The sequence below is a fragment of the Microtus ochrogaster genome, unplaced genomic scaffold (assembly GCF_000317375.1).
Source record: "Microtus ochrogaster isolate Prairie Vole_2 unplaced genomic scaffold, MicOch1.0 UNK22, whole genome shotgun sequence".
Classification (NCBI taxonomy): Eukaryota; Metazoa; Chordata; class Mammalia; order Rodentia; family Cricetidae; genus Microtus; species Microtus ochrogaster.
In genome coordinates, this window is record NW_004949120.1 from 3,247,437 (window position 1) to 3,264,868 (window position 17,432).

The following is a 17,432-nucleotide window of genomic DNA, read 5'->3' on the forward strand; positions in this document are numbered from 1 at the left end:
GTGCATGCATGCATGTGTGTATGTGATCATATGTACACATGTGTTTCCTTTACTCAAGTCTGGATGAATTATCAATCTATGTTGTAGACTGGTGTTAGAAGATCCAAAATTGAGGGAAGAATTTGAACTTCCTTCCCTGTTCTGATTTTGCTTGAAAATTCTGTCTTTTTTATTGTGTGGATAGCTAAAAGCATAAAACCACATAAGACTGATTTCTGCTCTCCCCACCACCCACATTTTTTAATGTGCAAGATCTTGGGATAAAAATCCATAAGTAAGAAAGTTTAAATGCCTACCCCGACAGTTGCAAATAATTGTACACAACAGTCAGACAGACAAATAGCGCTGATTGTCTGTACTTCTTTAAAAAGAGAGAGAGTGAGGGAGAGAGCGAGGGAGGAAGTCTGGCCGGGAGATGAGAGTAAATCACAAAAGTGATCTCAAGTGAACAGAGATAGATTTCTGGAATACGGTGTGCAATGAAACCACTGACCTCTTATACATGGGTTCATGTCTTTTTCTACAAAAACAGATGGGTAATAGCATAATGCTGAAATCATGCTCGACATAATATGGACCTAGTGATTGCAGACCTGATTGCTTGCCATATGGTTGCTGAAGGGTTGAAGAGAAAATGGGATGATATGCAAACCCTTAAAAGCAACATTTTTATTGAATGGCCATTACATTAAAACCCAAACTCTGCAAATGAAGGCAAGAACTGTGGTGAATAATGATGACATAACAAAGCAATAAAGGCAGCGGTGGAACTGGATGTATTTCGTTTTCAATATGCAAACTAAGAACAGACTACTTATTTTTGTCACTTTGGTGTTATTACGAGCATGAGGGGGTAAGATGGTGGGACAGAAACGCCTGCAGGGTAGAAATACTGTGTGTGTAGGGGGCTGCTGCATTCACTAGGTCAGAGAGAGGAGGCAATAATGATTTGTTTCAGAGGAACTGGATTTGACTCAATCTACCTGCAGAATGTCATGAACCTTCCTGAAGTTGGCTGTCTCAGCAAGAGGCTGCTAGCAAAAATCTGCTTGAGAGTTCAATGTGACACAAAAACCAAGAGACATGCTTGTGCTTTGCCTTCTGTTTCTTCATTCGGGCTTTGCTGAGCTCTGTCAGCAAACAGGTGTGTGGGATAAAGTGGCTGTGGTTTCCCAGAGTGCATTGCATTTTAGTTGAGCAGCTGTTTTTTGTTTTTGTTTTGTTATTTATTTATTTATTTATTTATTTGCTCAGAGAGATTTCTTTTTTCAGCATGTTATGAGGGAAGAGTTAGGATGTTTTTTTTAAAAATATTTTTATTAGCTTACTTCAAATTTGCATACACTTCATTTGCTGTCTCTTTAATGAATATCTTTCAGTCGTGCAAAATCGTATGAGTTTGTGCTCAGAAATGGAACTCAAATACATTAAGCTAAACCTACTCAGAGTGTGTGGAGGGTAATGAGGTGAGAGGCGAAAATTCAGTGAAGAATCCGAAGTATCTAATTTTATTTTACCATGTAAGAGCTACTGATTAAGACCAAATATTTGAACTTAATGTGTATTATGATCCCAACAGATCTGTGGGGACTTGGGGAATTTATAATTCTTTGTGCCTTTCCATGAAAGGTCATTCTTCAAGGCACATTTTTCATAAAAACCCACAAACTGTGTTTTACTGCGAATTCATGCCCTCATTAGATGCTGTTATTCTGAATTTCATAGTATTAAGCAGTAAGATGAGCCAATGTCTGTGTTGCTTGCATCTATTTTCTTTATGTCTACTTGTCCTTAGCAAATCTACTGCTTTGATTCCTATTTCTAGAAACAGAGAATTCTCTGAGAGTTTTCAATAGGTATCTTGTTCCTGCTGACAAGGCTTTGGGCCTCTTATAAACATTGTAGGTGCACATTGTTAATAGAAGTTCATGTGGAGGAAAAGCTTGACTCTGGCTAGTGTGGAACTTGTGGGTTCCATTTCATTTATCTTGCTCCTTGTTCCTATTGCTAAAGACACGGCAGAATTAAGCTTGTAAGTTGGAAGTCCATCACCCTCAGGCTGTGTTATTAATAGCATAATTGAGGGGGCACAGTTAGTGGCACAAATTATTTGTCTTACCCAATCCCAGGTTTTCTGATTCAAGTCAATCTCAGTGATAGTATAATTTACATCCCTGATAATTTTCTAGTTAACGTTGTTTCTGATGCTTTTTGAGATCTTCTTTTGGGAGTCCTTGGTGACTTTCTTTAGAGCCCAGTGGTGAAACAGAAAGTTTAGAACTATTAACTACCATAGATTTGAGCCCAAAATGTGTATTGAATGCATCCTCAGTTGCTTAAGTGTGGCTTCAACACCATAGACAGCAGATGAGGCCAAGTTAAACTTTGTTCACAGTAGAGACACAGGGGGAGGGGGAGGTGGCACTCACATCTCTCCTGAAAGAAACTACGTGTAGAGGAGAAGGTGGAAAGTCCCTGACGAGAGGAACTTTCCGGGTTTTATATCTGCTAAAAGCAATAAATAATATCTCCATGCTATGCAAACATGCTTAGGTTTGGACAGAGGACCTGTGCTACTCTGAAATCTCATTTGCTCTGTAAGACTTTCTATAGTGGTGTTCAAAGACCCCTTGCCACTTTAAGGAACCCCAGTATTGTTAGGCATTTCATCAACCTCGTTGCCTTTATTACTTCTGCAGCCTAAAAACATATGACAAGTGTAGTGGAGTATTGAAGACCTCTTACACAGAGCCAGAGTTTTTTTTTTTTTTTCCTTCCCAGTGATGAGAAACATTTTCTTCTTGCCTAGAAAGCTAATTTTTATACAGCTTGACTAGTGGCGTATCTCCTGTGTGGCAGAAATAAGTTTTGCATAACTTTTAAGCGCCCAGGCTGACCTATTTAACAGACAGCCAGTGCTACATAATGTATTTAGGTCAAGTCCTTTGTCTAAGCTCCTCGTCACTCTTGCTGTCCGTGAAAACCTCTGGTAGATCCTAGGTACGGATACAGGTCGAGGCATGTTGCCTGATATCAGAATGTAATAAATCCTTATATATAACATAATTATCCTGCCTCCCAATTGTAGCACCAAGTTAAAAAAAAAAAAACACCTCAAGTTTTAGCAAAATACTTGCCTCACTGACTGTCCTTTGAGGAATTGGCAATGTTAGTATAAGCAGACACTATGACCGAGAAGCTGAAAAGAATCTGGGGAGTTAAAATGCTTCCGAATGCCTTTGCTATTTGGAACACTTTCCTTTAAAGATTAAAGAAAATGCTGGTCTGCTATCATTTGGGGGTAACTTTTTACTTAGAAAGTTGAATGATTAAGTTTTGACACCTGTCATTAGATTACTTTTTTTTTCTTTTCCTAGCAGACTTCTTAGAGAGAGAACCGAACACAGGCTATGCCATTATTCTAACCTACTTGACACGAACTGCTAAGAAGGCTCAGAATGAATCGTTGCCACTGATACTTAAGTTACAAATGTGAATTGTTACAAGATTTAAAATTGTTTAACAGATGCATTTAACTATATTTACCAAATGCATTTTATCCTTAAATGAGAACTGTTCTTGCTTTTCTAAGAACTGGTACTATTAATATCCCCCCTTTTTGATGTTTGCGCGACCATATTCCCTTCTTCAATATCCTAAAACAACTTCTTAAGCTTTAGGTCAACTTGTATTTGGGAGGGATGAGGAAAATGCTTCTAACCTAATCCATTCGCTTTGGTGTGTAATACACTCTTCTTCCCATTTTATTACTTACAGAACTAAGATCTTCTTACTAGCATATAAATCTACATAAGACTCAGGGTGAGAAACCAGTTCTCCAGCCGCCCAGCAGGGGGGCCTTGGCTGCAGCACCAGGCTGTCAAATCAGTGGATCTCAACCCTGCTGTGCCTTAAAGCCACCTGGGGAGCTCTTGAAAAAATACCAGGGCCTGAGCCCCACCCCAGCCCATTAATTCAGGTCTCCGGGGATGAGTCCTGGACAAGGATGGCTTCCGAAAAGCTCTCCAACTGATTCTAATTGTGAAGCCTGGGCTGAGAAGCCCCATTCTAAATTAAACAACATCCAGATTCAACCTGATCTAAAGGAATAGGTTTTCCAGCGAACACTGGGCTAGCCACGAATGGCCAAATGAAAATTAAGTGCATCCATGTTATGAAATTGCTGATGGAACTCCCTTGAGTGGAGAATGCACATTTGATTGGGGCCTGAGAGAGGGAGCTCTGACCTAGGGTGATGGATGTGATAGCAAAGACTAGCCCAGCGTTTCCCCTCTGTCCCTGGCCAGGGCTGTGGAGAGGGAGTGAATGTGCAAAGCTCTGGAGCTGCCCATCCACTTGGGTCCTCCAGCATCGCTTCTAACGTGGAGCAGGGCAATGGGTATGGAAACTCAATTGCAAATATCACAATCCGATACATGGGAGGCCTGCTGTGATGAACTGCCACAGCTCTTGCTTTAGGCCAGAGAGCAAAGCAGCCACTTCTTTAATCAAAGCTTTTGTTTATAGCTATGAAAAGTACAGCTTAAAATTAGTGGTATATTGGGCTTCTTAAAACCTAGTGGGAGTGGCCTTTTAGACATTTGGTACTGGAGTGTATATCCTTTGCTAGCAGAGTTTAAGGGTCCTTTGTACCCTCCTCATTTTCCCATGACTATGTTCTTTTAGACGATTCCGATGCTGGCAATAGCCGACTAGGTTGCTGCAGTTTGTGTAACCTTTTTGGTAAGGGACCACTGTGCAGGAGCTTGCCTCCAGAACAGGGGCTGTGCCAGTGACTGAGCAGCTTCATGTGAGGAGTGGATACAGAGGGAAATCCCACATCACCTCACACAGCCCCTCATTGGCCTCTCTGGCACTATAAAGAAAGAGTTCTACATTTGGATTTGCCCATCTGCCAGACTCTCTCTAATTTTTTTTGCATGATTGTTTTGTTACTTTAATTATTTGAAAACAGGTTTTATCAGTTAACTGCTAACAATTTATTAGGTGCATATTTCACTTAACCAGATAGTTTATCAACCTTTATTTTTCTTGATTTTGTTTCATTATTAGATTTTTTTTTGCTTCTTTTTGTGTGTGTGCATGTGTGTGTGCATGTGTGCACATGTGTTTGTGTATTTATGCAAAGATCTCTAAATGTCCTGGTTTGACTGATAATTTTCCCTGAGGTACTTGGGAATGGACCTTGAGCCTCATGTGTGCAAGGCAAGTACCTACCACTGAGCCCCATAAATTTGTTAATTTTAAGAAAGTGCCAGCATATTTTTCTTAAAGAAAGATATTTACCTTTTCTTTATAGTCACAAGATTTCTACAAATAGGGCTCCCCTTAATCATTTAGATAAGTTTCAGTAGTATTCTCTTTTACACACTTTCTCTTCTCTCTCTGTTGTGTGTGTGTGTGTGTGTGTGTGTGTGTGTGTGTGTGTGTGTGTGTATTGTATTGTATTGTATTGATAGAGATTAAACCCTGACCTGGTACTTGCTAAGCACACACTTACTACCAAGCTACATACATCTTCATTCCCTCTCTCATCTTTAAATGAAGTAGGTGATATACATTTAAATGAAACAGGCAGTGTACTCTTTAAGGGACTTCCAGAAGCACTTCCTAAACATGAGACTTGCTTTGGGGTCTCTGTAAAAGCAATAATGACCTTGTCAGAGAATCTATATAAAAGTGCACTACTCTTTTTACCACTGCCCCCTTGAAATAAAGCCCCCATAACCTGTACTGCTCTTAGTAAAGGCAAAGCCTTCCGATGGTGGTGCTTCATTCCGTTGTCTTGGGTGCACTCCAAGGGCTGCATCTAGGAGTCTTCATTTTGATTAACAGTCTTTCTTAGGAAGTGGGAGGCAGAGAGGAGCAGCTCAGCTCTCGTTGAAGTGTGTGCTAAATGATTCACAGCAGTGTGAATGAATCAATTTCTACAAGCCTTCTCAACCTTTTAAATATGTGGTCTGCCAAATCTTTCTTGGATTATATTCAATTAAAAAAAACACCTTTCTGGGTGACTCTTCACTCAAAACAGCTCACAAATATATAGCATTTGTGGAGTGAGTACAGCATTGTAGTGTAACTATAGCCATTAGGGTTTTACTTCAGCCATTATGATGTGAGTACAGCCATTGTGATATAACTACAGTCATTGTAGTGTGACTACAGCAATTGTGGGGTGACTACAGTCATAGTAGTATGACTACAGCCATTGTAGTATGACTACAACCGTTGGGGTTTTACTTTAGCCATTATGGTGTGAGTACAGTCATTGTGGTGTGACTTCAGCCATTGTGGTGTGACTATAGACATTGTGGTGTGACTACAGCAACTGTAGTGGAAGTACAGTCATTGTGGTGTGACTACAGCAATTGTGCTGTGACTATATCTATTCTGGTGTAACTGCATCATGCTTGCTCAGAGCTGTGCTTTGAGGAGACACTGAGTATTAATTTATCATTGCATTTAAATACATTATACCCTGCCTCGTTCATACTCTTTGCTGCTACTGTTACGTTTACCTCAGGAGTCCCCATGGCTTATTTTAAGAGACCAAGAGAAATAAGCAAAACTGAATTTTGGCTTCCTCCATTTGAAACACAATTCTGTATCTCCATGAAGAAGGATCACCTCTTGCCAAATGGAAAGGAATTGGCACTCATTTTTTCCCTTAGTATTTCTTTATTTTACTTCCAGGGAAAATAAGATGTAAAAAATTTGATTACACATAGTTAATTGTGTACTTACCCAGTGTTTTCATTTTTAAATGCATCCCTGTAATTGATGGTTTGGGAACCAAATCTGAACCTCGGTGGATGTGACCTCAGGGAAGAGCCAATCTCTACTGAGGGGAGTTGGTGGCCTTATTGCAAGGATAGCAGCATCTACATTCAGAGGTTCAATTTTATTCCGGGTGACCTGGTGTCACTCTCTTTACACATGAGAGTTCATCTCTAACGGGCTTCCTCACTTTAGAAGGATTTTTTTCATCATTCCTTGTGTATAATTTAGTCACAGTCTGACCTAAAAACTATAGAATTCTAAGCTCAGATTCATAGTGACCAACCACTCACTCAATCACCTTTTTCCACCAAATGACTCTAATTTCATCCTTCCTTTATTATCATCGCTTAGATCCTGTCCTTCAACCCATAAAAAGGGCCATTGGAAAGGAGGTTATGGCAAAATGTTAGTTCAAATCTAGTTTCATTTGGTCAGAAGTCTTTCAAAGTTTGCCCATCTGCACCTAGATTAGGGTCTACCACCAATGAGACAAGCTTTTCACTTGCTTTCATGTCTGAATCCAAGATTATAGAGGTGGATCCAGGGAATCTATTGCCAGAGTCTCCAAACTTGCTCAAGGTTGAGAATATTGTTCTAGCCTTTGAAAATTTGTTGAGCTGTAGTTTCTCAATCCTGAGAAAAAGCTGGGTAGGTATTCACTGCAGTCATGAATTCAGTAGTGAACTACACACAAGGACTTCCTTGAGGGAACGACGTATTAAAGAAGACTCAAAGGAGTGGGGATGCAAAGCAGTGTATGGTTTCAGCTAGCCTCGGCTTAACCCCCAAGACTGACATCCCTCTAATTCAAGGAGTTGGTTTTTATTATCCCATGTCTAGTGTCTTATGTATTGGTAATTTCACTCTTCTCTAGTTTAGGAGTTCAATACCCAGCTAATGGAGTCAGGATACAGTGGCAGTGGCATTCACCATCAGCTCTCTCTCTCTCTCTCTCTCTCTCTCTCTCTCTCTCTCTTTCATTTTCTATACTTGCTGTACTCTGTATCATTCTGTTTGGAAACTGTCCATAACCCTTCACTGTGCAGAAAACACATCTAAGATTACCCAGTGCTTTCATCCTTTTCTTTCCCCTCTTCCTCTGGCTATTCTTGCTTGCTTTCTTGGTAGGTCACCCACCTTTCTCCTACACATGCCGTGTAAGTTCTGTTAGTACATGGCCAGCTTCTGGACCACTTAACCTTGTTCAGTGCTACTGCTTTCATGGCTTGAAGTCTGCTAACAATACTCTGAGTTCACCCCTTGGCTATACTTGAGTAAACTGCTTAACCTCTCACAGTCTTGGTTTCTTCACATATAGAAAGAGCTGTTGAGTTGAATATGCTTAAAAAGAAATCCTCAGTCTGGAAACAAGGAGACAATACTGTATGCAAGAGTCTTTGCTGCACAAGTATGGGAAACCCGACCTAAATCTCCAGAATTTCTATCAAAGGCTGGGCATGGCCATGCCATCTGTTACAGAGTGCAGCCTGGGGCAGTGACAGAGGTGTCTCTGGGACTTGCTGGCTACCAGCATATCTCCAGGTTCAGGGAGAGACCCTGTGTGAGGAAATACGGTGGGAAGTGACAAAGCGGGGCTGGTAACATCCTGCTCTGGCCGTCTTGCCCATGTGGGTATGTGTACTCAAACAGATATCCACGCATACCCCACAAACATATACCCCACTGCGCGTGCACAGACACACACACAGACACACACACAGACACACACACACACAGACACACACACACAGACACACACACACACACACACAAAATCAGTGACTTTAAAAATTTAGATAACTTTATATAAAGACTGGGACATCTAAATAGGGCATATGATTGGCACACTATCTCAAAAATGATCAAGATTAGTGGGCCCAAGATAAATGGCTTTGGCTTTGAGAATTTTCTTTTTTATGTTCTTAGTAGCTGGAATTTATTTTTTAAGTATATCCCATCATGCCCCAAGGATATTTATAGACCAAACTTCTTAGCTAGTCTGGCTTTCATGATTTCACTTTATGTGCTGGGCTTGTACAAGTGGCTATTGTACACCAGCCAAGATGATTCACTTTTTATCACAAGACGGATAACTTCTTTTAATGTGGTTCTATCTTGAGGGATCTGTTTTCTGCTCCCAGTTAAATACCAGTGACACAGGGGGTGGCATGGATGCATTGACGATTCGGAGATGAGTAGTTCAAAACTGTTTAAAAGTCTGAAAATTGGCTGGCGATCAAAAAGACAAGTGGATCGTTCCACAATAAACTTAGCTCACTTGTTTTTCTATCCGCCTCTTACCCATAACCTTAACTGCAGATGTGGGAAGGGGATAGAAATTGTGCAAGACACAGAGGAATGCTGAATGTTCCTCATTCTTTCTCCTATTGGCATTTGTCACCTTTTCTAACCGTTGTTGGTTTATATCTGTTTCTTAGCTGAGAGTCGGGGGTAAGAAAGAGGGGCATTTGGAATGTCATACCCAGGGACATATTGCTGTCAAACATATTATTGAAGCTGGGAAAAAATGAAATTGAAACAAAGAACACCTGCTACTTTAACTCATTTTTTTAAAAAAAACATAATGTTCTTTACTTGCTGACTGGAAATATTGTGTTTTCAGAGAAGAGAAAGTGCTAATCTAGATGGGAGAAAATGTAATGATTCACTATGCCATACAACGTAAGAATGCTTTAAATTGAATATTTCAGTTTGTAGAGAGGTAGGCACTTTGTATGAAAAATGGTTTTTCTCATCAGGTGGTGAGTATTGCTCTCAAATTGCAGGAAAGAGTAAAATCGGCTTGTCACTAAAGATTTTTTCTTATTGACATCTTTAGCTTGTCTTCATGCCAGTAATTAAATTGCTAATTATGTGTTTCTGTTACAGTGGTCATGCTTTTATTACATAATTGCTTCAAGTTTAACACAAATCACCAACAATATTTATTTAACCTTTTTGTTCATTAGATAAATTTTAATATATAAAAGCTATGGAATGACTTCATTGACTCTGTTTTGATTAGCAAAATCAAAAGAATTCTAACCTTTCTTATAGTTATATAGGTGGTTGGTCATGTTTTTAGTGAGATTTCTGATAATTATTAATTTGAGCAAAGGCAATCATTTAAAATAACAGAAGAAAATACAAATGAAACCTTTCAAAACTATAAGGTCTATTCTTGAAAGGTAAAAGATCTTTCCTGCCATTATTGGAAATACGAAATTAATAATTTTATCATTAATATATGTCTGTATTTGATTAAGTTTCACTAATTTAGTCACAAAGTCTCCCTCTCCTCTTGGAACATAGGCACAATTTTGTCGGTGTTTCAATATATTCATAATTTTTTCTTATTTGTTTACTTTACACAAAGCATAAGAGACATTTTTCTCAGTGAAGATTGCCTCTTTATTTTATTTTGAAATATTTGTATATTTATTTCATTAAATGAGATAATGCTTTTTCTTATTAACATAATTTCCAGTACATTAAACATATTTCTCCACAGACAGAAGAGAGGAATCAAATTAAATGACAGCTAAATCACTTGCAGCAATTTTAACTGTTAAAAGAAATAAGTGTCCCTGTTTTCTTTGTGATCACAAGATGTGCTGTAAAGGGAAATGAAATCCTAAAGAAAGAAGAGAAAACATAAAGAAATAATGACTGACTTATTGCAGCAATACCACTGAGAGAAGAGAAATTCACTACAAATAAAAGGAAAATAATATAGTGGATTTGAAAGTTACCAAAATTCATTTCTTATTGATGAGTTCAGTGGAAGCTTAATGCTAAGTAAACTGATGGAAAAAAATCAATGCAATAAACTATGAATGATGAAAGTTGAAATAAATACTTTGCGTATGGAGGGCCATTATTCTAAATGTCTAATTTTTTAATAATTCATGCCTTTCTGTTTATAAAAAAAGAGGAATTATTGCTTGGTGAACTCAAAATGCATGTAAAAAACTTCTGCTAGAATCCCACACTTAGTAATAAGCACAAATGATATCGGTGACCTTCTGATTTTAATGTCACCTCTGGCTTTCATGTGGGTGTGCCAGGGCAAGGTGAGCATAGGTGTGTGCTGGTGCAGTGGATTTAGCATTTAGACTGTATGGAGTACGAGCTGTTTTCTAAAAAGATATTTTTGGACCCGAGAAAAAAGAAAACTCAGAGCGTATATTACATGTATGTGTGTGTGTGTGTGTGAATGTAGCATATATGTAGGTATGTATAACAAACTCAGTGTTCTGGAGGATGCTGGTGCCTTCTTGGCAGAAAATCAACACTGATACATGCAGAGTGTATGTTTGGGGCTATGTTTGTATGTAAATTTTCATATTTCTCGAAGAGTCATTGTGTTCAAATCAGAGTGTCTAGGGTACCTGGATCTAAATATTTGCAGGTTAGCTTATAGCTTTCTCTTTTGACAGATCTTAAAAATATAAAACTGGTTAATCAAATAAATTAATCTGATGCTGGGGATTCTGTAAAGAATTTATCCAACCACTCTTTCTGAATTGCTCCCGAATGAATCAACAACCCTACCCTATTGACCCTGTAGACCGCCCCTCTCAAGCACTGGGGTTCCCCCAGTTTTCTCCCCAGGTTCCTTACACCAATAACTTTCTTACTTTCCTGTTTTAATTCTCTCCCAGACTCTTCCTTTTCACCATGCTGTGAAGAGTTTCCCCATGACCTCTGACTCTTCTTCTTTCCCTTGCTCTTTCTGTCCCTTTCTACTACCTATTCTGCCCCACTGGAAACTAAAAGTCTAACATGATTTCTCTTTTTTTGAATTTCAGACACATGAGACTATTGCCCTCCTGAAAACATCCAACTGCTCTTCCAGAATGGGATAGTAAGGTAATTATTATCATTCTTCCCTGCTTGTCCAGACCCTGTGTTCTAAAGCTTCCCACTCAGTGCCAACTTTGAGACCATCCCTTAGACCGCTTCTGCCTCAGTATGAGTCTTTATGAGGGTATGTGGGAACTGCACGCCAGGCAGGCCAGAGTGTGTGGGGGTGTTCGATGGCAATGTGCAGGAACCCTTTCATATACCTGCCTTGGAAATACTTCCTCTCATCTTTCATTCAGGTTGCAGGGAATAAGGCAAAAGTGCAGGGCACATGCAAGAGATTTTGAATTATGCATTAAGCTGATAATGCCCCAGCATGCAAGCTATGTCAATAACTAACCAGGCTGGTAGGAGGAAAGCACTCACCTCCCCAGAGCAGGGGGTACCACACAGGGAGAATGCTAGAGGAAGACCAAGGGAAGGGTGAATGGGGCTCATAGCCTTCTGGCTTCCTCTGATGAAGAAGAGATGAGAGTAAGTTAATATTGAAATTATTGTCTAATGTGTATTTGCTTTTAAAATAAGTTAGCTTCTCTCTCCAGTAGGGTCCCTGTCGGTGCACGTTTGTGCTCTTAGTACAGTTAGTCCTTCTTGTATGACGCCTTATATAAAGGAATTCCCTCTAGGAGGGAGATTATTTTGATGGGACCCATTTATGACTTCTTTAAACCGTTAAGAGTCTTCATGATGAAATTTGGGGACATTAATAGGGCACTCGAGTTTTTATTTCATTTTGTATTTGTAGTTGATTAATATGTAATAGAAAAGCAGAAGTTAAGCCGCTGAAGAGACAAAAGGATTAAAAGAGTTTCAAACCGATATCCCCAGCACAGGGTACAACTGATGAGAACAGGATCTTTAATCTTTTCATCACTTTTCTTACTTGAGTTAAATACATACGTGAATTTGGTTTGTTTGTATTGTGTGCACAGATCACCAAAGTTTGTGCCTACACACACACACATGCACACACAAAACACACAAGCAACTTTAAAAATCTTGGGTAGCAGCTATACAGCGTTGGGGAGATGCTAGGAGAAGGACAGCTGCATGTTTGCCGTACGAGCTCTCTCTTCCCCCTAGGAAAGAGATGCCATTTGCGTTTCATCATTTTCCAAGTTGTAGACACAATTTGCTGCCTCGGGTCCTTCATTCTGAAGCGTGGTCACATGTGCTGTAAGGACTGCAGGCCCATTTTATCTGCTCACGTGCAGGTATACGCCCACAGATTAAAGATGGATCTAGAAGAACACCCTTTTCCTCGGAGAGTCATATCAAGCAGTGTTTAAATTAAATAATTTGCATGGTGTGGGGAAGAAAGCTTTTGTAGCAGTATGCGGAGGTTATCTTCCCTTGGGAAATACGTGCCATTTAGTACAATCAGGTGCATGACAATGAGACACAGGCATGCATCCTCTCATGAGAAGATGGATTATATTTTACATCTAAATTTATTTCTCTGCCTCATCTTCCATTTTATAGTTGTGTCAAGAGGAGAACCAGGAGGCAAACTACTTGTGAAATGTTGAGGTTATTAAGATCCAAGCAGTAGCAAGGCAATGTCTTGAGTGATTCGGTCAGAGGAAGGTGGGTGCCTCCTGGCATAAAGCCAGGTACCCAACAGCTCCTCCAGAAAGTGTGACTGTGATAGCAAGGATTTTCAGGTTCAGCCAATGTTTGCTTTCACTCCCAGACCATCGCCTGGTGAAGACACAGGGGCCATTATTATGATAAGATGATGTAAGTGGTTGAGCCACAAGAAGCTAAATTAGCTGAGTTTTTTTTCTACTTGTTCAGCTCAAGCAGTATCTAATTTGACTTAGACTATGGAGATCATTTCTAGTGAGAATGTTAAGACATGTTCCCAGCCAACTCATTCCTCCACAGTCTGACGTAGTCTTACCCCAATGAATGGAGAAAATATAGCTGGCCACAGTAAGGACTATGACAGAAATTTTCAGGAGAGAAAGTAATACCTCTTAGGCTCCCCCTTTATTCCTTATTTAAAAGAAGTATTAGGAAAGACTAGTAGTAGATATAGCATCTCTGAATTGCTTCCTATCCTCTTGACAGCTGCTCAACTGTGCCACCACTGATTGTTGCCACCATAGCAGGGTATCACAGACCCAGTGGTATAAGTCACAGAGCCTGTAAACCTGGTGTCATGTGTCGCCAGTGTTGGCATCTCCCAAAGCCTCTGCTTTTGCTTTGCAGGAAGTTAACATTGTTCCATGTGTAAATGTCTGCTTTAGATAAGCACAACCTTCTCCACTTGAAGAGCCATCACAAAGCTCCCGCCATTGCTTTTAGAATGACCTTATCTCCGACTACAGTTGCATTCTGCATTTCTAGTACCTTGGACATCAAGTTATGAATCTGGAGAGTACAGCATACAGTCTACAAAAACTATTCTGCAGAATAGTTGGCAGATCAGCATTTTTCCCCCGCTCATTTTTTGTTGACTTAATTAGAGACTTACTCCACTTTCATTCTCTTCTGCATTTTTATTAGTCGCTGGAAGTATTTATTGTATTCAAATATCAGAGTGTTGTGTTTTGTTTTCTTAAAAAGTAGGATCTACAAAGAGGCTAAAGTTTATCTGTGTAAACAAATATTATCTGATTTATTTTTCTTTTAGGAAGAAAGATTTTTTTTTTCTCCACTGTTAGAATAGCATGGCAGCTTGGCATAGTCTTATTGTGGGGGTTAAAAAACAATTATGAACCACATGCCAATTGGCCTAGAATTGCACCACATTGTTTTCCTGACCCCCATACACCCCCTATATGTCTTGGATATTAGAGCGTCCATGAGTTACTAAAGGTATTAAGATAGTATATGTAAATGCTTAACATGATACCTGGCATGTAATCATTGCTCAGTAAACATGTATCTAATATTCATAATAACCACAAACATAATAAATGAAATATGATACATTTCATTGTATCACAGTGCTGGATAAAATGCAATGACTTTCCTGGGCTTCCTTTTGCTCACAGTCTATTTCCTGAGCTAGCGGTATGATCTTTCTCTGTTGTTTGAGTAGATCTTGGATTTACAAGCTATGGACATTGTAGCAACAAACTATAATATCTTCTTTGTTTCCTTCAATACACGTTCTATGCTGCAAAGCAGAAGAAAGACATAGGTTGATGAAGAAGCATGGCGTGGGTCTCGTGATAGCCTTAGATTATATAAGAACCCATGTGATTCTTCTATGGAGAAAATTAGACTGTACAGCATAGTTAAATAAACTGTGGTCATGTAGTTTGTAGCAGAAATAGTCAGTACTCTCTCCCCACCTCCTAGAGACAGTATTTCAGCTGCTGAACCTGGAAGGCCCAGATAAATAATTCAGTCTGTGGGCTGGGCAGTCAATTGGAATAGCCAAAAGACCATTTAAAATGCTTTGCAATGAGTCCACATCAGTTTTTGATTGGCAAAGCATTGCTATTAGCCCTCATAGAGCTGTGTGTACTGTAATCACCACACATCAACAATACTTTACTCTGATGTTCCTCCTTGAGATGCTCATGTACTTACAAAGGAATGGTGACCAAGGAAATACAAGTGTCATTTCAAATGACATTTCTGAAGCTGCCTTTGAGTCCGTAAAATCCTGTGAAAGTTTATACCAAGATCCTGCCCTTGAATTTTGAGAAAAGTTGGAAGATAGAAATATAAGCTAGCAGGGTGCAGGCAACACAGACAAAATGGTCAAGAAGGGACAGATAACTCATGGCCCAGTAGCATTGTTCCATGGGGACCACTCTGTGAGATTTGATTTTCTTGTCACCTATTCTCCCATAAGTTTCTGAGACAAGGGTGTCATCTGCATGTTGGAGCTGGGCAGTGGAATAAGAAGTCGGGTCAAACCCTAGCACTTGGGCTCCACTACAGTCCGTGGCAGGTAGCTGTCTGTAGTTGGGTGAAAATAAGAATAACCTGGGAGGAATTTTGCCTCACCCTCTCTTACCCATTTAACAAAAGTAAAGAAAAGCACATGTATTTTCATATTTAAACTCCCCTTCAGCGATTTTTAAAATGAAACAATAAAAATGAACATCATTTTAGTCATTTTTCAATCCAGAAAATCCATTTTAAAAACAAAAGGAGTTCTGTATACATACACTGTAAACAAGATAGAGGGTGGAGAGGAGAGCTTTCAGACATAAGAAAAATAAATTATACAATAGAAAAATGGATATAGGATCTAAGTTGGTAGTTAATGGATGGGATGAAAATGGCTAATAAACATAGGAGCTGAAGCTGAAGGTAACTTTTTTTCTGAGAAACCATATTGTTAAAATTTTGTTATAGAAAATATCTAGAGGGGAAACATGTCCCCATGTACACTTGTAGGCAAGAATCAAGCATGGCATAGCCTTTTGATAGGGCAGTGTTTCAGAACATCTTAAAAGTTTATAAGCATAGATATCTGAAACATAAATTCTATTTTTAAACATTTTTATTTCAAAATAATTTGCATGTAAATGAAGATTAAGTATAAGGATGATTCTCTCTCTGAGTACATATATATAGAATATTTAGCAAATGAAATATGAATTCATATATATGTATATATATACTCAGAGAGAGAATAATCCATATATATATATATACATATACATGTGTTTATATGTGTGTGTGTGTGTGTGTGACTAGTTAAGAAATACAAGATGAAGGCTGAAAACAATTATGATTTACTTATAATATGTCATACCTTATATCCATTAGAAATGACACCTCTGGATAGATCTAGATAAAAATCAACAAAATGTGAAGTAAAAAATAAACAAAGAATTGTTGCTAACTCGGTATAGTTGACTTATGGTTATATAAAATATGTGCCCAGACTAATTGAAATAAAGAGACTATGAAGATATGCTTACCTTCAAAAACACTATGAGGGACAGCTACTGGAAGTTCAGTGAGAACATCTGTTCATATTTATACTTGCACTGATAGCTGCTATGCTGACTTTTAATTGTAAGCATATATTATGTTTTCATTTTAACGTGACTATCCCCAAAGCTACTAAAAATGTTGACAAGTCTTATGTGAAAAAAATAGATTATGAATGGAAACTTTAAAGGTGTTAGATTTCCTTTCTGATTTATTCATATTTCATTTGCTAAATATTCTATAATGAAAATTCATTTTAGAAATCTGCCGAATAAAAATTCCATGTGCTGGGACCCAGAGCTCCTTTGGGAAGTTCCTGAGAAAGTCTGGCAGTTAGGTGAGCCTGACAAGGGGGGATCAGGAGACACCCCTCAAAGGACTCAAAGGCAACATGGGGATTAGAATTTGAAAGTGTCCTGGAAAGTTTGTTAAGTTCTGAAGGTGAATTTTGGAAAGCACACTTTTTTCTCTTCATGCCATGAGTACTAACTCAGCCCTCCTCTTTGGCTTCCAGATTTTCAGTCCACTCTGCTAAGTGTTGGGGTGAGCAGAGCGTGTCCGCTGTCTTTGGTAAGTGGTCCATGCTTGTGGAGCCTCCTGCGTGCTGTATTTCTTGTTTACATTGCGTATGGTGGGTGTTCTCGTTTCAAACACAGTGGCAGCTGAGTTTGTACAGAATTGTTTATAGTTAGCCGGTGGGATAGCACCAGAGAGCCCATGGCTGTTTCCCTGCCTCCTCTCTCCTTCTGTCTCCTGTTTCCTTTCTGTGAGGGACACAGCACAGAGTGTTCAGGTCATTGAAATCTTTGAAAAGAGATATGATTACCTTTCATATCTAAGTGCCTACTTTTCCTGTA

The 17,432-nt window shown here is 39.1% G+C and overlaps 1 long non-coding RNA gene across 1 annotated transcript in view; it reads left to right on the forward strand.

The window, feature by feature from the left end:
* Positions 1-17,129, forward strand: part of LOC113458416 — a 218,483-nt gene extending 201,354 nt beyond the window's left edge. Inside the window, exons 2-3 of the long non-coding RNA XR_003378805.1 lie at positions 11,613-11,673; positions 17,090-17,129. This is a non-coding gene — a long non-coding RNA (uncharacterized LOC113458416). The remainder of the gene's footprint in view (positions 1-11,612; positions 11,674-17,089) is intronic.
* The last annotated feature ends 303 nt before the right edge of the window (positions 17,130-17,432 follow it).